Source organism: Bos grunniens, chromosome 23, assembly GCF_055505025.1.
Source record: "Bos grunniens cultivar Pamir isolate PY7600 chromosome 23, Bosgru_T2T1.0, whole genome shotgun sequence".
NCBI classification, from domain to species: Eukaryota; Metazoa; Chordata; class Mammalia; order Artiodactyla; family Bovidae; genus Bos; species Bos grunniens.
This window is the reverse complement of record NC_141187.1, coordinates 32,454,421-32,477,643: the sequence shown is the minus strand read 5'-3', so window position 1 is coordinate 32,477,643 and position 23,223 is coordinate 32,454,421. Positions and strand designations below refer to the sequence as shown.

Below are 23,223 nucleotides of genomic sequence, written 5' to 3'. Positions count from 1 at the left end.
CCTCATCATGACCATAAGAATCCCTTCAGATTCTCTGTAATCCAGAGGGAAATACATGAGTGAATGCAGCCATGTTTGACTATTACAAGAAAATAGAAATGGCCTAAGAGAAACTACTTTTCTCAATAGATCCAAACATTTCACATTCTTCAGTTTTTTCGATCTATAATTTCATCTCTTCTTTCTGATCTCCTTTAGAACATAACTGTTAAAACAAATAAGACACTTGTTCAGTGAAATAATTGGCAGGTTATATTTTCTTTTCACCTAGAAGACAAGAAGAAAGCAAATGACTCAAACAAAAGCCTGCATTTCTTCTTGGTTTGGATTTATCAATTTTATGTTCATATAAACAACTGCAAAATATTTAAACATAGAAAACAATGTACTATTACATCTAACCTTTTCCCAAACTTGTTCACATTCTTACCTTGAAAAATACCAAGAAGGAAATCAAGCTAATGTGTTTTCTTTTTTTAAAAAACCTAGCCATCTGTGTAAAAATATTTTTTGTTTACAAGTTCCATTTGAGCATACAGAATCAAAGTGAAGTTTAATTTACAGGAAAATGAAAGTTTTTAGTGTAATTTATTTTTGGTCTCAGTTCTACAAATCATTTTTCTGCTTTGGTTTTGAATATCATATGTTTTCTCTATTTAAATATCAAACTGTGAAAGAGCCAAAATTATTTATTTCCTACCAAATTCCTGGGTATTTTGAGGAAATAACGAGGTGATGAATTTAATTATGTGGTTACATTAATGTGGGTCAGACATCTGGGTAGCTGTAGAGCTCTGGATCAATGTGATCTTGTTTTAAAAGGCAAAATCATGGGCTCTATACCACATGTGTGTAACTACTTGTAATAATTTTTATGCTTTATGGATGTGATGCAAACATTTGTATTCTTTGGGAGGTTACAATTGTTCTAGAGACTAACCTAAATATTAAACTTTAGCCAAACTACTTTTATTCACCTCCAAAATTTTATTTAACTGTTTCAAATGTTAAGGTAACATATACTCATGGTTATATGTTACATTTTTATATGGCTATGTTAACATTTTTTTTAATTTAGAAAACCGAAACTTGAAAATCCTCTTCCTTCAAACTCTCTAATTATCTTTGCATATTTATGTAAACCATAGAAATGGGAATGCACTATATCTGAAATTTTGAAATGTTTATTTTATATACTTAACATAATTATATTTTAATACATTTATTAATGTAAATATATTGTTTTAAATATAATTTAAAATTAATATAAATTTTAGTATGTTCAATATAGTTAATACATATGCTTAAAATATTTAATATAGAATATACTTAAAATATACTTAAATATTTTATTTTGTCTTCCATATCAATAAACCACAACAGGGTTTTTTTTGTGATTTTTTTCTGTTACTTTACAACTCTGCAAACATTTATTTAACCACTATGCAGCCAATGGACCTTTAGTCTGTTTCCTTTTTTAGCTACAATGTAACTGTGCTACATAGAACTTTATGTATACTTATAAAAGTAATCCTAATAGTTAATCCCATGAATGAAATTAATGAGTCAAAGACCTGTTATTTGGCACAATCATCCTCCAAAACTTTAAACCACATACAAGGTATGAGTGCCATTTTCTAATATCTTTACAAACTTTGAATGTTACCAAGCTGAAAGGCATTTGCAATATAATCGGAGAAAAAGAATCTCATTGTTTTGATTGTAGTTATTTAAGTGTAGAGATTCCCCTTCATGGATCACTGCCTTGTGGCAAAGGGGCTTGCAGAACTCAATAAAGCTTTGAGCCATGCTGTTTAGGGCCACCCAAAATGGGCTGGTCATAGCACAGAGGTCTGACAAAACAAGATCTAATGAAGGAGGGAATGGCAAACCATCCCAGTATACTTGCCATGAAAGCCTCATGAACCGTATAAAAGGACAGAAAGTTATGACACTGAAAGAAGAGTCCCCCAGGTCTGAAGGGTTCCAGTACCCTGGGGAAGAGCAGAGAGGAGCTACTAATAGCCCCAGAAAAAATGAAGTGGCTGGGCCAAAGCAGAAATGACGTTCAGTTGTGGATGTGTCTGGTGATAAAGAAAATCCAATGCTGCAAAAAGTATTGCATGAAATGAATCAAGGTAAATTGGACATGGTCAAGCAGGAGATGGCAAGAAAAAACATCGACACCTCAGGAATCAGTGAATTAAAATGGATGGGAATGGGTGAATTTTATTCAGATGACCGTTGTATCTACTACTGTGGGCAAGAATCCGGTAGAAGAAATGGAGTAGCCCTCATAATCAACAGAAGAGTCCTAAATGCAGTACTTGGGTGCAACCTCAAAAATGACAGAATGATCTCTGTTCATTTCCAAGGCAAGCCATTCAACATCGCAGAAATTCAAGACTTTGCCCCAACCACTGATGCTGAAGAAGCTGAAGTTGATTGATCCTATGAAGATCTAGAAGACCTGCTAGAACTAACACCAAAAAAAGATGTTCTATTCATCACAGGTGACTGGATTGCAAAAGTTGGAAGTCAAGAGATATCTGGAGTAATAGGCAAGTTTGACCTTGGAGAACAAAATGAAGCAGGGCAAAGGCTAACTGAATTCTGCCAAGAGAATTCACTGGTCATAGCAGATACTCTTTTTCAACAACACAGGAGACGACTTTACACATGGACATCATCAAATGGTCAATATCGAAATCAAACTGATTACATTCTTTGTAGCTTAAAATGGAGAAGCTGTATGCTGCTGCTGCTGCTAAGACCCTTCAGTCGTGTCTGACTCTGTGCAACCCCAGAGACGGCAGCCCACCAGGCTTCCCCATCCCTGGGATTCTCCAGGCAAGAACACTGGAGTGGGTTGCCATTTCCTTAACCAATGCATGAAAGTGAAAAGTGAAAGTGAAGTCGCTCAGTCGTGTCCGACTCCTAGTGACCCCATGGACTGCAGCCTACCAGGCTCCTCCATCCATGGGATTTTCCAGGCAAGAGTACTGGAGTGGGGTGCCATTGCCTTCTCCGGAGAAGCTGTATACAGTCAGCAAAAATGAGATCTGGACTGACTGTGGCTCAGATCATCAGCTTCTCATAGCTAAATTCAGGCTTAAACTAAAGAAAGAAGAGAAAACCACTAGGTCAGCCAGGTATGACTTAAATCAAATCCCCTGTGAAAATGCAGTGGAGGTAACAAATAGTTTCAAGGGATTAGATATAGTAAACAGTGTGCCTGAAGAACTATGGTTGGAGGGCCATAATATTGTACAGGAGGCTGTGAACAAAATCATCTCAAAGAAAGAGAAAATCAAGAATGCAAAGTGGTTATCTGAGGAGGCCTTACAAATAGCTAAAGAAGGAAGAGAAGCAAAAAGCAAAGGAGAAAGGGAAAGGTATATCCAACTAAATGCAGAGTTCCAAAGAACAGCACAGAAAGACAAGAAGGACTTCTTCAATGAACAGTGCATAAAACTAGAAGAAAACAAAACAGAGAAAGACTAGAGATCTCCTCATTGAAGATATCAAGGGAACGTTTCACCCACAGATGGGCACAATGAAAGACAGAAACAATAAAGACCTAGTAGATGCTGAAAAGATCAAGAAGAGATGGAAAGAATACATGGAAGAACTGTAGAAAAAAATACTTTAATGAACCAGATTATAATGATGGTATGGTCACTCATCCAGAGCCAGACATTCTGGACAGTGAAGTGAAGTGGGCCTTAGGAAGCACTAATAAAGCTAGTGGATATGATGGAATTCCAGTAGAACGATTCAAAATCCTAAAGGATAATACCATCAAGATGTTTCATTAAATACATCAGCAAATCTGGAAGACCCATCAGTGGCCACAGGACTGGAAAAGGTCAATCCTCATCCCAATTCCCAAGAAGGTTAGTACTAAAGTACGTGCTAACTGCAGGACAACGGCACTCATCTCCCGTGATAGTAAGGTTATGCCTAAAATCTTGCATGCTAGGCTTCAGCATATGTGAACCAAGACCTCCCAGAAGTCCAAGCTAGGTTTAGAAAAGGAAGAGGAACCAGATCAAATCGCCAACATTCGCTGGATCATAGAGAAAGCTAGGGAATTCCAAAAAAACATCTACCTCTGTTTCACTGACTACACTAAAGTGTTTGACTGTGCTGAGCATAATAAACTGTGGAAAGCTCTTAAAAAGATAGGAATACCAGGCCATCTTATCTGTCTCCTGAGAAACCTGTATGTGGGTCAAGAAGCAACAGTTAGAACTCTGTATGGAACAATTGATTGGTTCAAGATTGAGAAAGGAGTACAACAGCGCTGTCTGCTGTCACCCTGTTAGCTTAACCTATATGCTGAGCACATCAAGAGAAATGACAGGCTGGATGAGTTACAAACTGGAATCAAGACAGGCAGGAGAAACATCAACAACCTCAGATATGTGGATGATACCACTCTAATGGCAGAAAACAAAGAGGAACTAAAGAGCTTCTTGATGAGGGTGAAGGAGGAGAGTGAAAGAGCCAGCTTAAAACTGAATATTAAAAAAACTAAGATCATGGCATCTGACCCCATTCAGTTCAGTTCAGTCACTCAGTCATGTCTGACTCTTCGTGACCCCATGAACTGCAGCATGCCAGGCCTCCTTGTCCATCACCAACTGCCGGAGTCTACCCAAACTCATGTCCATTGAGTCTGTGATGCCATCAAACCATCTCATACTCTGTCATCCCCTTCTCCTCCTGCCTTCAAACTTTCCCAGCATCAGGGTCTTTTCAAATGAGTCAGCTCTTTGCATCAGGTGGCCAAAGTATTGGAGTTTCAGCTTCAGCATCAATCCTTCCAATGAACACCCAGGACTGATCTCCTTTAGGATGGACTGGTTGCATCTCCTTGCAGTCCAAGGGACTCTCAAGAGTCTTCTCCAACACCACAGTTCAAAAGCATCAATTCTTCAGTGCTCAGGTTTCTTCACAGTCCAACTCTCACATCCATATGTGACTATTGGAAAAACCATAGCCTTGACTAGATGGACCTTTGTGGACAATGTCTTTGCTTTTTACTCTGACCCTGTTACTTTATGGCAAATAGAAGGGGGAAATGTGGAAGTAGTGACATATTTCCTCTTCTTGGGCTCTAAAATCACTGTGGATGGAGACTGCAGCCATGAAATCAATAGACAATTTCTTCTTGGCAGGAAAGCTATGCAGACCCTAGGCAGTGCGTTGAAAAGCAGAGCCATCACTCTGCCAACAAAGGTCTGTGTAATCAAGGCTATGGTCTTCCCAATAGTCATGTATGGTTGTGAGAGCTGGACCATAAAGAAGGCAGAACACCAAAGAATAGATGCCTTTTATCTGTGGTGCTGGAGAAGACTCCTGAAAGTCCTTTGGACAGCAAGGAGATAAAACCAGTCAATCTTAAGGGAAATCAACCCTGAATACTTGTTGGAAGGACTGATGCTGAAGTTGAAGATCCAGTATTTTGGTCATTTGATACCAACAGCAGACTCATTGGAAAAGTCCCTGATGCTGGGAAAGACTGAGGGCAGAAAGAGAAGAGGGCATTAGAGGATGAGATGGCTGGATGGCATCACTAATGTAATGGACATGAACTTGGGCAAACTTTGGGAGATGGTGGGAGATGGTCCCTCCCTGAGGGACAGGGAGGCCTGGCATTCTGCAGTCCGTGGGGTTGCAAAGAGTTGGACACAACTGGGTGACTGAACAAAAACAACAATTACAGAGACTAAAACAATTTTATTTATTTGGGGATTATTTATATTACTATTTTAGTAAATTTTACCTCATTATTTTTTGCCTATTTGTCTTGTCCAGACAAGTATAAATTTTATTTATTTCAAAAAGTTTATCTTTTGGAAAAATCCTCTGATAGCTAAAACTTTTGGCTCTTTTTTCCATTTATATGTTGTAAATATTTTTCTCTGTTTTACATAAACTATTAGCAGGTCTTATCTGAGAACTAAAAGAGCCATTGCAACTTGTTCATCTGAGCTTTCCAGGTGGTGCTTTTCCATGTGATAAAGAATCTGCCTGCCAATGCAGGAGGTGCAAGAGATGCAGGTTGGATCCCTGGGTTCGGAAGATACCCTGGAATAGGAAATGGCAACCTGCTCCAGTATTCTTGCCAGGAAAATCCCACAGATAGAGGAGCCTGGCAGGCCCCAGTCCATGGGGGTCACAAGAGTTGGACACGACTTAGTGATGAAACCACCGCCGCTACCACCAATGAGTTTTAAATAGCTTCAGGTTGGGAAAATATGTAAGCTCTAATGGGTCACATCAGTGACTATGATTAGTGCTTATTCTCAGGTTTTGTACCACCCTTAGAGGAACTGTTTAGACTTTGATTTCACTGGTTGTGGAAATGATGTTATCATTTTGAAGGTTTGGTGTGGGGAAAGCTGCAATTTTATCTTCTCCAAAAGATAATCAATGTGGTTTCCATGTTTCATTTGAATGCAATTTAAAGAACACCAATCAACCAAATCCCATATATTTATTCTATATTTACTATATTCCAGTAACTTTACCAATTTAAGTAAAAATAAAAATTATAAATAAAGTGAGAAAAAGAAACATAACATGCTTTTTTGTATTATTCTTTTGAAAAACTGATTAAAATAGAAAGAAATTAGACTCTCAAATTTTTTCCTTAGACAAAAGACTAAGTCTCATTTCAATTTAAGAATAAAAGATTTTCAGAACCTGTTCATATTTGCACTATGTTGCCAAGCTTGATTTTTTTGCCCCACCAAATACCAGGAATACTTTCCCACAGAAATAAAAGTTTAAATTGTGAGGATGTGGACAATTGTGGCCCCAGTCAGAAAGCAAGAAAAGAACCTAAGAGTTTTGATTCTCAATCATTTGATGTTACTGCAAGATTTCCCCTAAGAATATACTCTATTCCCTTTGGTGGCCCAGCTAATTACCCAAAAGAGTGTTCATTCCCCATGATCTCAGTAAGAAAGTATGTTATGCCTGCTTTCAGGCACCATTTCTGATGCTAAGAGATTAGTTCTCCGGTTGGTTTATTTTTGGTTTTTTCTAATCTGGATCTACAAGAGTGTCCTCAGCTGCACTGCTTATCTTCTGGGGGCTTTAGATGACAGCTCCTGAAGGCCTCCTGCAGGCTGGGTATTTGGCCCAAATGGCAGGCAGACAGAAGGAATACTAATGCTATTTTCTGTTTCAATTGCCTCTTTTCTCCATAATTTAACTACCATATGGCACTTATTCCACTTTGCCTTTTCTATGAGGTAGTGATATACCGTTACTCCATCACTTTACTCAAATTGTAAGAAAAGGAATTCACACAGCCTTTACAGCTCTTACTTTCAGGAAGAAACTAGACTCTAATGCATGGGAGACAGTTTGGCATCCCCTTTCTTGACAAAGTTAAGATCTTTGTAACCACTTCTATATAATTTCTGGTGCATTAGTCTCATATCACCCTGTTGTTACTTTCTACTTATATTAACTGCATAATCTCCATAAAATCCCAGACAACAAATCCCAACCAGGGGAAAAAAATATTAATACATGGTTTCCCTAGATAACTTGGGAAAGCTGAAAACACGTAAGCCTAAATAACTAGGAAAAATTAAGAAAATTTTCTTTCTTTCACTTTGGTATACTGTATTTGGCTGTGGAAAATAAATTTGCTACAAAAACTTTGAAGCTGAGAAGTTTTCACTAAAAATAAGCTTTTTATTAGAAAATCAAAATATTTGTGGCTATGATATGTGCTACTCTGCTTTATTTTTTCCAAACTTACTAGTTGAATATATTATTATTTATTGAAACAATTCTTGACCCCCTAAATCACACAGCAATATAGATATTTTATAATATTCATTTAATAATTTTACTCCTGTTATTTATGCCTAAGTTATCAAAGAATCAACAGTACTAAGAGTTCGAGGTGTGCTTTCTTCTGTGCCCACTGTTCTGTTTTTTTTTCACACTTGTCTCCTTTTCATGGAAATCCCTAAGAAATCACCCAACTAAAGATTTTTTTAAAAAGAATCAACATTTCTATTTTCTTAGGTCAGCACGTGTTTAATGTCATGGAATAGTTAAATTCCTCATTTTATTCTTCTATGGATGCAGTCTTTACAGGAGGAACTCTTTATATAATCTTTTTTAAAAAGGTTACCATACTTCCCTAAGACAGGGTATATAGTTTTTATGACAATAACACTAGTTAATGCAATTATAAATTGTGGTAGACAGAAAATTATGGTAGATGTAGATTTTGAGTTTTCAGTTAGCTGATCACTTCTGGAATTTTAGGAACTCTTAAAATTTTGCTTTTAACAGTTTGTTTTTTTTAAACAAAACAAAATTTTATTTTTCTTCATAATCATCAAGAAGAAAATGTAGGCATTTTTAACAAGAAATCAGAAGAAAGAAGTTACTTTCATACTTAAAGTAAATATACACTTTATTTAAATTTTCTTTCAATTGTAGTGGTTTAAAAAATAATTGTGATATTTAGTTTCATTTATACCCTAATGCTCTTTATTCCAAATGAAAATCTGTCTTTTATGAATCCAGGGCTCTCTTTATTCTTCTTAGCCATATTCAGTTCAGTTCAGTTCAGTCACTCAGTCATGCCTGACTGTTTGCAACCCCATGAATCGCAGCACACCAGGTCTCCCTGTCCATCAGCAACTCTTGGAGTTCACCCAAACTCATGTGCATCAAGACGGTGATGCCATCCAGCCATCTCATCCTCTGTCGTCCCCTTCTCCTCCTGCCCCCAATCCCTCCCAGCATCGGGATCTTTTCCAATGAGTCAACTCTTCCCATGAAGTGGCCAAAGTGTTGTAGTTGCATCTTCAGCATCAGTCCTTCCAATAAACACCCAGGACTGATCTTCTTTAGGATGGACTGGTTGGATCTCCTTGCAGTCCAAGGGACTCTCAAGAGTATTCTCCAACACCACAGTTCAAAAGCATCAATTCTTCGGTGCTCAGCTTTCTTCACAGTCCAACTCTCACTTCCATACATGACTACTGGAAAAACCATAGCCTTGACTAGACGGACCTTTGTTGGCAAAGTAATGTCTCTGCTTTTGAATATGCTATCTAGGTTGCTCGTAACTTTCTATATTAGGGTCAATCTTTTTTTTTTTTTTTTTTACTTTTTAAAGTTACTCTTTATGTACCACACTATCTTTCCTTTTTTCTCCATTCATCCTGATTGCCATGCATTTCTCTGCAAGATAATCATGTTCTGGTGTTTCTAAAAGCCTAAGAGAAGACAGATTATACCCAAAGTTGTCATTTTATTACTGGATAATATGTTCTCTCTGATCCTAGAAATCTAGATTACAGAATTCTATTTCTTTCAAAGAAATTAATGATAGAGATCTGAGTTGACAGCATTTCATGGGAAGAACTGGGATGTTTAGTAGATACAATACTAATCTAAGTGAAAATGATGATACTATGAAGCAAATACATAAACAACATTAATAAGATTATAATAGTCCAGATGATGGTAGGCAGTTTTTTGTGTTTTTCAAATCATGTCTTGGATAGTGAGATTAGTCCCAGTTGTCAAATTTCCAGAAGATCATTGTCAACATTTAGGGTATTTGGAAGACATCTACCAGGGTGATAATATACCTGATAACCTTGTTATAAGAATTGCTGAAGGAAGGTGAATGCTTTGGCCTAAAGAAAATTTAGGTGTGATAACTCATTTAAAATATTTTGATGATGGTCATATTAAGAGATATTAAGATATGATATATGCTCAATAAGATTAACTGCAAATCATATATGTTTGAAATGTATTGTGCATTGGTAAGATCCTGAATCTTATGTAAAAAATTACCTCTAACCCTAATTCTTTTCAGATTGACCAAATTTATTGCATCAAAGGATTAGCTATCTATTTGGACATACATATGGACATCTGGTCATGGTGGGGCAGAACCCCCTTAACACTGTGAATAAACAATATAAAGATTTCATGTTTATAACATTTTCTGACTTAGAAGTCACATTTTGCCCAAAACTTACTTTCAAATCACTGCAAACGATCAGTCCAGATAGTATTAACATTACATTTGATTCAAACATATTAAGATTAAACTGTCTAATCCTTAAACATCTCAATTCAATTCTTCATTTGTATGCTGTGATATCCTTTTCATAGGCTGGGTGCAGGTTTTCATAAAATTATAAGATACCTCAGGTATTATGAAAGCTTTTCTATTTATGGATAGGTTCTTGTCATTAATTTCTTACGGTGTATATAATAACTGTTAGCATCCAGATTTAGCCCAGATAATACCCCAGGAGTGGGAAGGGATGGAAGAGTGAAAGAATAAACTTCAAGGACTTCTGGTTTTCCTTCTTAAATGCAAAAATGATACCACTGCACTAATTGGTGTAAGAATCTGAATTGATAAAGGTAGATAATTATAGATTATATTTCAAATCTTACATGAACACATTGCCACATTATTTAATGTCAAGATGATTTAAAAATTTTCCAAGTTTCAATTATCTTGTATTCAATCTATGACTTCTTTCTCAAAATCCTCTCTCTTTTTATCCTTAAGTGCACAGAATTGGGCTGAAGGATAACTTTTTGTGTGACACAAAGACACATGAATAACTTTCCTGATTTATTTTTTAATATGGATAAATAAATTCTGGTGTATTAAGAGGAATACCATGCAGTAGTATTCATTCAGAACATGAATAATCTTCAGCTATTCATGCTATCTTGGGAAAAAAACAGTCCTGTTTTTCTCCTTTATTTATATTCGCAATACTTCTGACAACAGATTGTAGGGGGGAGGTTTCCACACATCAAGGAATTCTCCAATACCAGCTGGGTCTCCTACATTTTAATTTATTTCTGAAATTATCTACCTGGAGTTTGCATCAGATTTCACGAGCTCAGCTACATGAGATTGCGCACTTCAGATGTTGACCACAAGTCCCAGATTGTCACCTGTACTTCCGACCAAATTACTATACTTCTGACCAACTAGCTATAAATCTGGGTTCCCACCACCCCCTCCTTGAGTTCAACTATTTGTTAGAATGGCTTGCAAGACTCAGGGAAAAACTAACTATGCTTACGAGTTTATTGTAAAGGATATACAAAAAGCTATAAATAAACAGTAGAAGAGATGGAAATTGGGTTATTGCTTAACTAACTTATCAGACCCAATAAAGCTGAAAATTAATCTAGTTGGGGAGTGAGGACAGAGGAACACAAGCAAGTTGATCTATTTTTCAAAGCATTCATACAGTTTGGATTGTGAAACACTAGTTATTTCTGAATGTGAGCGTCCAAATAAGTCTCTGGGGGAAGTTTTCTGAAAGAATGTACAAGACCCAAATAGACTTTCATTTCTCCTTTCACTCCACCAGCCACATGATCATCCTGAACCCAACTTTGGCAAAACAACAAAAGAGTGGTTTACTCCACTTCGAGGCTTATCAAAAAGAAAACCATACTCAAATACCAAAGTTAGTATAGTTAGTTAATGTACTGAAAATAAGAGGAAGAGATGAAAGTCTACATACTGAATTGTAGGACTATCCTATCCATGTTCTCCTACTGATTCTGGGATCACTGTCAGGCTTGTGTATCAATCTACCAGAGATTACTGAATATTCATCCTTGTTTAAATTGTCCAACCCAAAACAAAAATCCTACTGATACTGAAATTTATGGGCTGCTAAAGGTGATGGCTAAGTCAGAAACATCTCCAATAAGATCCAACAAACCACCAGCCCTGTCCACACAACAAGGTGTACCATTGTCACGTTATTACATTAGTGCTTCACTCCTGGAAAGGAGTCCATCAGTTCAGTTCAGTCACTCAGTCGTGTCCGACTCTTTGCGACCCCATGAATTGCAGCACACCAGGCCTCCCTGTCCATCACCAACTCCCGGAGTTCACTCAGACTCACATCCATCAAGTCAGTGATGCCATCCAGCCATCTCATCCTCTGTCCTCCCCTTCTTCTCCTGCCCCCAATCCGTCCCAGCATCAGAGTCTTTTCCAATGAGTCAACTCTTCGCATGAGAAGGCCAAAGTACTGGAGTTTCAGCTTCAGCATCATTCCTTCCAAAGAAATCCCAGAGCTGATCTCCTTTAGAATGGACTGGGTGGATCTCCTTGCAGTCCAAGGGACTCTCAAGAGTCTTCTCCAACACCACAGTTCAAAAGCATCAATTCTTTGGTGCTCAGCTTTCTTCACAGTCCAACTCTCACATCCATACATGACCACTGGAAAAATCTTAGCCTTGACTAGATGGACCTTTGTTGGCAAAGTAATGTCTCTGCTTTTCAATATGCTATCTAGGTTGGTCTTAACTTATCTTTCAATGAGTAAGCGTCTTTTAGTTTCAAGGCTGCAGTCACCATCTGCAGTGATTTTGGAGCCCAGAAAAATAAAGTCAGCCACTGTTTCCACTGTTCCCCCATCTATTTCCCATGAAGTGATGGGACCAGATGCCATGATCTTAGTTTTCTGAATGTTGAGCTTTAGGCCAACTTTTTCACTCTCCTCTTTCACTTTCATCAAGAGGCTTTTGAGTTCCTCTTCACTTTCTGCCATAAGGGTGGTGCCATCTGCATATCTGAGGTTATTGATATTTCTCCTGGCAATCTTGATTCCAGCTTGTGCTTCTTCCAGTCCAGCATTTCTCATGATGTACTCTGCATATAAGTTAAATAAGCAGGGTGACAATATACAGCCTTGATGTACTCCTTTTCCTATTTGGAACCGGTCTGTTGTTCCATGTCCAGTTCTAACTGTTGCTTCCTGACCTGCATATAGGTTTCTCAAGAGGCAGGTCAGATGCTCTGGTACTCCCATCTCTTTCAAAATTTTCCACAGTTTATTGTGATCCACACAGTCAAAGGCTTTGGCATAGTCAATAAAGCAGAAATAGATGTTTTTCTGGAACTCTCTTGCTTTTTCCACTATCCAGCAGATGTTGGCAATTTGATCTCTGGTTCCTCTGCCTTTTCTAAAACCAGCTTGAACATCTGGAAGTTCATGGTTCACGTATTGCTGAAGCCTGGCTTGGAGAATTTTGAGCATTACTTTACTAGCGTGTGAGATGAGTGAAATTGTGTGGTAGTTTGAGCATTCTTTGGCATTGCCTTTCTTTGGGATTTGAATGAAAACTGACCTTTTCCAGTCCTGTGGCCACTGCTGAGTTTTCCAAATTTGCTGGCATATTGAGTGCAGCACTTTCACACACTAACTGCCTAAAAAAACATTAAACTATATGGTCATCTCAAAAGAAGCAGAAAAATTCAACATTCATTTATGATTAAAACTTTCAGTAAACTAAGAATAAAAGGCACTATCACAAACTGAAAAACAGCTTCCAAAACATTAAATTCCAGCTCTACTTTTCTCTATCAGGAAAAATGCAAAAATGCTCACTCTGGCCACTACAATTCAATATTGTCCTGGGGGTTCTGGCCAGTGCAATAAGGGAAAAAAATAAAAAGCACTTCTATGGAAAGGAAGAAGTAAAACTGTCCTTACCCATAGATAAGATGATCCATGATCATCTATTGAATCTACCCCCAAAAAAGTTATTAAAACTAATTGGTGGATTTAGTAAGGTTGGAAGTTAAACAATCAATAGAAAAATTATATCTCTACATAATAACATTAAATCCTCAAATTGAAATAAAAATACAATTTGCAATAGTGTAAAAAATACATAGGGACTAAATTTTAAGATGAACTTAGGCCAGGACTCCATTCATCAGTTGGCTCATGTGTGGCTCCATTCCAACAGAGGGTCCATGATGGTATTTTGTGTCTGCTGGTATCAGTGTTATCTTGGCCCCTTCTACCCAATAATCCTTGAAAACTCTGAGAATTTCCATTTCCCAGTACACAGTTATTCTGGTAAATAACTAGAGTGCCGTTTAGAAAAGAACTGGGGAAATTGTTACTGAAGATCAATACAAAGCCTCAGTTTATGAGTGTCATGACATTGGCTGTCCTTCTTCAGTGGACACTGTCTCTTTTTAGTTCTGTGATCTCTTCTGATTCTCAGTACCAGCACATATCTGGAAACCGGACAAAGAATTCTGACTTTAAAAAGTGGAGGCAAATTGCTACTTATCCCTGTGTGTTAGGGCCCCTTGGAAAAATGGCTGAATCCAGAAATGCAATTGAAAAGTTTAATAAAATTAACCTGGATAGTTTGTGGTAAAAAGTAAGGAAGTGTTCAAAGAATGGCAGGGACATATCAAAAGGACAGAGAAATGTGGTTGTATAAAATGCTCATATGATGGGAAGCTGGGTAAAGTGTTCACAGTAACTCTCTTCACTATGACTCTTCTGTAGGTATGGGCTTCCCAGATGGCTTAGTGGTAAAGAATCCAACTGCCAATGCAGGAGGCCTGGGTTTGACCTCTGGGTCGGGAAGATCCCTGGGAGGAGGGCATGGGAACCCACTCCAGTATTCTTGCCTGGAGAATCCCATGAACAGAGGAAACTGGTGGGCTATAGTCCATGGGGTTGCAAAGGAGTTGGACATGAATTCGAGACTAAACAACAACAGATACTATTACAACTCTTCTGTAAGTTTGAAATCATGACAAAACCAAATTTTTTTTAAAAAACTTCTGGGGATATCCCTGGTGGTCCAGTGGTTAAGGATCCACCTTGCTGTGTAGGGCACAAGGGTTTGACCCCTGATCGGGGAACTACAATCCCACATGCCTTGGGGCAATTGCAAACAGCTAAAAAATACTTTTAAAAATACTTAAAAAACAAAAAAGTCTGGCACCTAAAAGAACATTAACTCTTTTTAGAATGGTCTCAGGCCTGACTAAGTCTTCTCAGCCTTAAAGATGATTTCAAGGAGATAGACTTCTCATCCAATATAAAAACAAGTGCCCCCTTTCCTTCCACTACGATACTCAAAGTCTAAAGGAAGTGCAGATTTTAGTTACCTTCCATAGGTCCCACTGGTTTTCCTTTCTGGACAGAAGAGCAAAATTGTCTAACTGATTCACTGGAATATGTATTCCCAAAGGCTTCAGTGAAGACAGTAAAATATTTTTAGATCTCCAATCTGAGAAGTTCAGGAACATTTTAAAGTATAAATGGTCTTTATTACTTTAGACTAGTCCTTTAGGAGTCTGAAGGTCTGATCTCAGATTCCTGGTGTGCAATATGCTGAAACCTTCCATGGGCTTCACAAATGGAAAATGATCCTGGTACCCAGCACAAGTTGAGGGTCAAAGGGACTGAGGCCCAGGTTGTAGGTGTAAACCATTCACTTGTTTGGTGAGTGTTTGTTCTCTCACACTGGCCTCCTTGTAGGAATTATCTGTGCAAGTTCAGAAGCAAGTTTCAAGGTAAAGTGACAGAAGGGCAAATATCCTCAAGAATAGAGACCACAAATCAGCTTCCAAGGATTAACACCGATTTTCAGAAGAAAGGAAAAAATAGTGAGAGAAGAAGAATTACAACAGAAGTAAATCCTGACAATATTTCCTCATGGATACTTTAAGAGAAGGCAAGTTCTATTTTAATAATTTAATTATTTTTTGACAAAAACTTTTTTTCTTAAGCTAGTCTACTTGTTTCCTAGCCATAAAAATGTAATTTGCAGTCATATTTAATGGTATTAATGGTATATAATGACTATATTTTTCTTTGACATATCTAGGAAAAAAGAGGGCAATAGGGAGAATTGCATTAGGAAGCAACTACTAGACTGGAACATAACTTTTAATGTAACTGATAATATATAATCATAGAAGTAGAATTCATGTAAACAAATGAAGTATTAAAAAAAATCCAGGCTCATGAAATTCCAAATAAATTTCAGATTCCTGGATTCCAACACAGAACTTTTACCCAACTTTAAGAATTCTATACATTCACAAATAACAATTATGAACTATTGTTAATTATGATATCAGAAATGTATAGTTAATCTAAAAATCATCAGTTTTTTTATTGTTTAGATAATGTTAGTATTTTATTTGCCAAAGATCCATGTGTACTGATATAGCATATAGGTAAAATATATTTCAAAGTGTTTTTAGTTTAGAATACTTTAAGGAAACTTGATATAAACAGACAAAATCTTTCAGACTTTTCAAAAACTATCAGTGATAACTGATTCATCCCACTGGATAAAATTTCTATCAGTTTAAGATTTTACTAATTCAAGCGAAAGTGGAATGAGGTTCTTATTTTGATACTGGTAGTCTATTAATTTGATTGTATATTACCATTCTTATCGCTAAGCATGGACTGGTGACTTGTTTTTTCACATCAGATTCAGTTTGGAGAACAAATCAACAATCTTAAACTTTTTAAGCAGATTGATAATTCATGTACCTTTGTGATCAGTGACTCTAACCATAGGCAAATGCAAAATAAAAATAAACAATGTAGTAAAATACTTTCCCAAATCTTTAAAACATTCTGTGGATCATATTGCCTTAATTTGTGCCTGAATGGATGTCTCTTTAATTTTTAAAAAAGATTTAAATCTCTAAAAATTATTTTTGTTTTCCAGATAAACAAATACATACATATATACATAAAATATATAATGAACAGTGACTTCATAAGTTGGAAAGGATGCAGATGTCCATCTGCCTTTGGGCCTTTTCACTACAAGGTTCTGTAGAAACTTTACACTTACTTGGCCCCCAAATTAAATTGGTTATTTCCACTAATTCAAAGTACTCCTTTTATTCTGTGTTCCTACTTTATTAAGCATCTGTGCAGCCCACAAGACAAACTTGAAGACCTTGCTTCACCACTGTGTCATCTCTCATCTGATAAATCCCCCAGTGCTGCAGATTTTCTCTCCATCACTTGTCCAGCTGTACACTTCTTTTCTCAGAGTTGGAGGCAGTATAGCTGATTTACAATGTTGTATCAGTTTCAGGTGTACAGCAAAGTGAATCAGTTATACATATACATATATCCTCTTGTTTCTAGATTCTTTTCCCATATAGGTCATTACAGAGTATTGAGTAAAGTTCCCTGTGCTATACTTAGGTCCTTATTAGTTATCTATTTTGTAGATAGTGGTGTGTACACTTCTTTTTCTTGCAGCTTTCACAGAATAACAGATCACCAGCATTTTTCACCTAGATAATTGTAGCCATCCCAAGATTGTCTCCTGGTTTCCAATGTTGCTCTTTTCTAATTCATTGCAGCCAGAATAAGTTCTAAAATCCAAATTCAGTCATGTAACTACTTTAAATTACTTAACACTCCTCTCTTTTTTAACATAAAGACAGAATTTGTTAACATGAACTACAAGACCATGCACACACTAGCCTTTATTACTTCTCCAGTTTGAATGAATTTCATTCCCTCATCACATTCCACAATACCAAGCCATTTCAGCTTCTCCCATGTGCCACTCTTTTACTTGACTCTAGTCCTTTCATGTTAAAGCTCTTGTGTGGGGTACTACTTCTTCCGAGAAATGTCCCTCGTCTCTTGGGTTTTAGGTAAATACCTCATCTACGTTTGTGCTATGTCAGTCATGTCTGACTCTTTGCAACCCCATGAACTGTAGCCTACCAGGTTTCTCTGTCCATGGGATTCTCCAGGCAAGAATACTGGAGTGGGTTGTCATTTACTCCTCCAGGGGATCTTCCCCACCCAGAGATCAAACACAGATCTTCTGCATTGGCAGGTAGGCTCTTTACCACTAGTGCCACCAGGGAAGCTCGACTTCTTCCAAGAAACATCCCTCATCCCTTGGGTTTTAGGTAAGTACCTCATCTAAATCCATATATCACTATTATAGTTGCCATATTATTCTCTGCATTCCACTCTAAACTATAAGCTCTGTGAGGGCAAGGATCATCTACATATTGTTTGTCATATAATCCTGAGAACTTTGCATAGTGTCAGTTATATGGTAGACATTTATATTTTATCTTTTCTTAAATATACCTCAAGTTTTCATTCTGTACAAATAGGACACTTACAGTTGACAAAACTGCCAAAGGTTTTTGAATAGAGACTGGAAATTGTAAATGAATTATAAATAAAGAGAAGATTATTGATAAAAAATAAATTTAAAAATTAGGAAGACAAGCAGTAGTACTTTTTTTGCAGTGGGGCAAATAGTAATAGAGAAAGAAAAAAATAAGGCTACAGGAGTGCAGGTATGATCAGGCAAATGGGACTTTGAAATAGACACGTTCTTCATTTCTCTACTTCTAACATTATAAGATCCCTAACTCACTAACTCCAATTGAATAACACAGTAGACTTCACTGCTCTAGTTCCAGTATACTGCCTAGATGAAACAGATGACTGGATGTTAAAAAAAAACAGATGCTACATAGAAACACAGTAAGTAACTCTTCTTTAAAACCCAGCAGTTCTTGAGCTACGTGACCAGGAGCAATTAAAGGATAAACAGTAATAGTCATAGATTGAATACAAGATAATTGATTGAAATTTGGAAAATATTTAAATCATCTTGACATTCAATAATATGGCAATGTGTTCATGTAAGATTTGAAATATTACTTATAATTACCTATCTTTATCATTTCAGATATCTTACACCAATTAGTGCAGTGGTATTTTTGTGTTTAACAAGGAAAACCAGAAGTCCTTGAAGTGCCTTCTTTGATCTTCCATCCCTTCCCACTCCTGGGGTATAATCTGGACTAAATCTGTATGCTAACAGTTATTATATACATCATAAGAAATGAATGAGAAAAATCTATCCATAAACAGAAAAGTTTTCATAATATCTGATGTATCTTATAATTTTATGAAAACCTGCATCCACCCTATGAAAAGGATGTCACAGCATACAAATGAAGAATTGAAGCGAGATGTTTAAGGATTAGATAGTTTAATCTTAATATGTTTGAATTAAATGTAATGTTAATACTATCTGGACTGATCATTTGCAGTGATTTGAAAGTAAGTTTTGGGCATAATGTGACTTCTAAGTCAGAAAATGTTCTAAACATGAAATCTTTATATTGTTTATTCATAGTCGTAAGGGGGTTCTGCCCACCATGACCAGGAATTTTCATATGTGTGTCCAAATAGACAGCTAATCACTCCTTTGATGCAACAAGTTTGGTCAGTCTGAAAAGAAGTAGGGTTAGAGGTAATTTTTTACATAAGATTCAGGATCCTACCAATACATAATACATTTCAAACATATATGATTTGCAGTTACAACCAACATTCATCAGCAAGTGAATTAATAAATTTACAAGTTATTTTGCCAAAATACATCATAATGATTTTATTCACATGCATGAGAATAAACATATCACTAGTCTCATTTTTTCTTTTTAGCAAAATTTAACAAAGTTAAAGAGAGATATGGACAAGTCCACAGCCATGGCTGAATAGATTTTAACATGTATATAAGTTGCTTTCTCAGCAATTTATAGAGCTAGATGAAAAATATTAGTAAAGCCACAGATATTCTGAACAGCCCTATTAATTACATTGCAATGTTTGTTAGAAAACTGTCCCCAAAACAAAAGTTCAATTTGTTTTCACCACTAAAAGTTATAGCAGGCATCACTCTGGGGGACTAAGAAGGAACTTTGCCTTATAGCACCTTCAAATTTACAAATTAGATACTCTCCTTTCCTTCAGCTGTTGGAAATGGCAGACCTCGGTGGGTGCATTCTCTGGTGAATGGTGACCATCCAGCACTTTCACGAAAATGCCCATGTGAAGTTCCTAAGAATCATCTGACTAGAACTTTTAAAAAGAATTCAACATTTTTGTTTCCTCAGCTAAGCATGTGTTTGATGTCTTAGAATAAGTAAATTCCTTATTTTACTCTTCTGTGACTACAGTCTGTTACAGGAGCTCATGAGGTAATATTTTTAAAGACTGCCATACTTCACTAATAGTTTGAATGGTAATAACAGCAGTTAATAACATTACAAATTATGATGGGAAAAAGTATGGTAGATACAGATTTTTGTTTTTCAGATAGTCAATCAATTCTGGAATTTTAGAAACTATTAATTATACAAAGCAAAACAAAATTTTTATTTTTCTTCATAATCATCAAGGAAAAAAATAGCATTTTTCAATTTTATCTTCTTAAATTTTATTTTTAATTGGAGGATAATCGCTTACAATGTTGTGTTGGTTTCTGCTGTACAAAGACATCAATCATCTATGAGTATACATATATCCCCTCCCTCTTGAAAAAATAGCATTTTAAACTAGAAACCAGAAAAAAACAAGTTACTTTCATGTTTAAAAAGTAAACATACTTTTAATTTAAATTTTCTTATCAATTTTAATTGTGATATTTAATTTCACACAGAATGGATATAAATAGCTATGTCTGTGGAATTTTGTGCCCTCCTCAAGTTGATAAATATTATTTTCAATAAGCCTCATAATGATGATGGATAGATTCATATTATAGAGTCATTTCTTTGAATAACAATTTTTAAAAAATGATCTCCTAATACAATAAAATACTCCAGTGGAAAGAAACTGGAAAGAACTTCGAAGTTTTCACCAAAAATAAGATTTTTATTAGCAACTCAGTACTTGGAATGGTGCTAAGAAAGAATAAAAAATAAGTAGCCCTATCATCGAGGAACTTACAATCTAATAGGAAAGATAAGAAACCTAAATATAATAAAATTAACTAGAAGAATGGTCATTTCATTGTATAAAAATACAACAGTTTAGAAGAAGTGACAGAGCATTTTAAAATCAAAGAGTCCCAGATAATTTTACAAATATTAAAGAATCTGCCTGCAAATGCGGGAGACCTGGGTTCGATCCCTGGGTTGGGAAGAGCCTCTGGAGGAAGGCATGACAACCCATTCCAGTGTCCTTGCCTGAAGAATTCCATGGACAGAGGAGGCTGGTGGGCTATAGTCCATGGGGTCACAAAGAGTCAGATACGATTGAGCCACGAAGCACACACACACATCATATTAGAGTTGACCACTGAAGCACGGGATGGATTTAGACAGGGCATTTGCACAGGACAATGTGGGAAGGGGTGATGTCATCATATTAATAATAAAGAAACATTAGGGAGAATGGTGAGAATGCTCATATGGAGTCTACGGCATATCAGCATGATGAAAGAATGTACAAATAAAGGATACAGGCTGGGGCTGATTATTAGGTCACCCCTACACGCACCACTCTCACAAAGGCACTGTTAGTGGATAATGGAAAAGGTTCAGATTCAGATATGTATACACACTTCTGAATTCTAATTATCTTCTCTGTGACTCAGGCTCATTTACATAGGAGCTATAGACCATAGTAGTAGTGTTAGTCTCTCAGTTGTGTCTAACTCTTTGTGACCTCCGGGACTGTAGTCTGCCAGGCTCTTCTGTCCATGGGATTTGCCAGGCAAGAATACTAGAGCGGGTTGCCATTTCCTACTCTAGGGGATCTTCCTGACCCAGGGATCCAACCAGGTCTCCCACATTGCAGGCAGAATCTTTACCATCTGAGCCACCAGGGAATAGTTTTTCCATTTAAAAAATCAAGATGAAAATAGCTACACAGTTTTTATTAAGAGGCTTAAAAGTATCTACTCAGTTTTATAACTTAGGATATATAGTGGGCTTCCCTGGTGGCTCACACGGTAAAGTTACATCCATATTGTGTGTACCTAAGGTTTTGGGTTGATTCACCTTGACTCTGGATACACTTAGGTGTATTTATCCACATTTAAAAAACAAATCCAAGAGTGTTTGGTACATTGGCTAAAGTTATTTTAAGCACAACATAAACAGTAATGTTTGAAAAAAAATTTCCTAGGACATTATAACTTAGCATACCTCTATGTTTCATTGTTGCCTCCCCAAAACCTTTTTCAGCGCCCCTTTCACCTCCTTATTCCTTAAGGTGTAGATGAGTGGATTCAACATGGGAGTCACCAGGTTGTAGAAGAGGGTGAGAAACTTGCCTTGGTCTTGGGAAGAGCTGTTTCCTGGCTGCATATACATATAAATGATGCTCCCATAGAACAAGGAGACCACAGTGAGATGGGAGCTACAGGTATTGAAGGCCTTCCGGCGCCCAGCAGCTGACTTGATCCTCAGCACAGCTGCTGCGATGTAGCCGTAGGAGACAAGAATAAGAGTGAGGGGCAGTAGGACAATGAGAATGGCAAAGGTGAAGCCCAGCATTTCCACTGCACGAGCGTCCACACAAGCCATCTTGATCAGGGCTGGCATTTCACAGAGGAAATGGTTAACTCGTCGCTGACCACATCTGGAGAGAGTCATTGTCAGTGGGGACATGACGATGGCATTGACCAGCCCACTTCCCCAGGCCACAGCCACCAGTCGTAAGCACAGCTGGGGGTGCATAATGACCGTATAATACAAGGGCCTGCAGACTGCAGCATAGTGGTCATAGGCCATGACAGCCAGAAGGAGGCACTCGACTCCTCCAACAGAAAGGAAAGAGAAAAGCTGGACAACACAGCCCGCATAGCTGATGGTCTTATCAGGGCCCCAGAGGTTAACCAGCATCTGGGGGACACAGCTAGTACTGAAGCAGAGATCTAAAAAGGAAAGATTTGCCAGAAAGAAGTACATTGGTGTATGAAGTCGAGAGTCTAATATACACACAAGGATTATGGCTGAATTTCCCAGGACAGCCACTGAATACAGAGTAAAATTTACTATGAAGAGCACCATCTCCAGCTTGGGACGATCAGAGAAGCCCACTAAGATAAAACCATACTCTGAGCTGTCATTGGATTTTTCCATTGCCTTCTTTTCATATCATCTGTATAACTGGTAAGAATGGGATAAAGAATTCTTAATCTTTATTTTCTGAAAACCGTTGAAAATCAGGATTTTTAAGGAACATGTAAGACATCAAGTCTCACAACCCATTTAATATTTGAATAGCTTTTGCCCAGGCACATAATTTGTTTATCATTTGTTCAAACATATAGGCAGATTATTTCATTGTTGGAAAATTTAAAACGAGAATCAATAACTTTTTATCAAGTAGTAAATTTCCCCTTATTCATAAGACAAAGTATTTTAATCTTATTGAGCATATATCATATCTTAATATCTCTTAATATGACCATCATTAAAATATTTTAAAAGAGTTACCACACCTAAATTTTCTTTAGACCAAAGCATTCAGTTTCCTTCAACAGTTCTTATAACAAGGTTATCAGGTATATTATCACCTTAGTAGATGTCTT

The 23,223-nt window shown here is 36.9% G+C and overlaps 1 pseudogene; it reads right to left on the bottom strand.

Annotated features, from left to right (window-relative positions):
- Positions 1–21,841: 21,841 nt before the first annotated feature.
- LOC147347369 (putative olfactory receptor 2W6 pseudogene) lies at positions 21,842–22,771 on the bottom strand (annotated as a pseudogene).
- Positions 22,772–23,223: the final 452 nt, after the last annotated feature.